At 35.9% G+C, this 819-nt stretch overlaps 1 pseudogene; it reads left to right on the top strand.

Moving 5' to 3' along the window:
• Positions 1 to 819, top strand: part of LOC102871837 — an 11,024-nt pseudogene that overhangs the window by 6,856 nt on the left and 3,349 nt on the right.

Consider the following 819-nt stretch of genomic DNA (forward strand, 5'->3'; position numbering starts at 1 on the left):
ATACAACTGACTGGGTCTTCCCAGGAAAGAACACAGGAGATCTCAGCCAGGTATCTTCTGGAGAAGACAAGTGGCTGCTTCGAAAGAAGGCCCAGGTGAGTAGAGTTATGATAACACTGCTCAAGCTACTTTTGATATATTCTTTATCCTAAACCATTAAATATTAAATTAAGCCCAAGTATTACTAAGTTTCATGCCACATCAGCAATAATGGAGGGTAGACTAAAATGAGTGCTGTCACTTTACCAGTGTAACTAGTTTAAGTGCACTGACATTTTTATACATTTATTATTAAATTTTATTAATTTTAATGAACATTTACAGAGATTTTGGGTTTTCATTCATTCATTGTTGCACTATTTTCTCTACCCTCCTGCCCAATTCGTTATTTTTCCCCCCTTGTAAGTCTGTTTTAATTGTCCAATTGCCACAGTGCTTGTCAAAGCCAGTTCTGATTACTCTCCTTTGTTAGTGTCCTTTGCCATTCCCTATCACTTCTCCCTGAGAGAGACTTCATATACATTTTCTAAGGCTTACTTCCTATCCTTGTAGGAAAAAGAAAAGCTCATCCTGTTTTAACTGCTATATGTAGAAAGGATTTGAGGTAGAAGAAACAGTTGTAATCTTTGCTCTTAGTTACTAGAATTATCAACATTTATTTTTAATAGATATTAAGGAGCTACTAAATACTAGGCTGCTAACTAATACTTTATTCTTCTTGTGTAGACTTCTTCTAGAGCTTACAATGTCTTCAATAATGTCTGGGGTGACCAAAAAGGCTTAGAAAACTGGCTTCTCAGGAGTCTGCAACAAGAAGTT

Source organism: Elephantulus edwardii, unplaced genomic scaffold (assembly GCF_000299155.1).
Source record: "Elephantulus edwardii isolate Elephantulus edwardi_28Jun2011 unplaced genomic scaffold, EleEdw1.0 scaffold00213, whole genome shotgun sequence".
Lineage (NCBI taxonomy): Eukaryota > Metazoa > Chordata > Mammalia > Macroscelidea > Macroscelididae > Elephantulus > Elephantulus edwardii.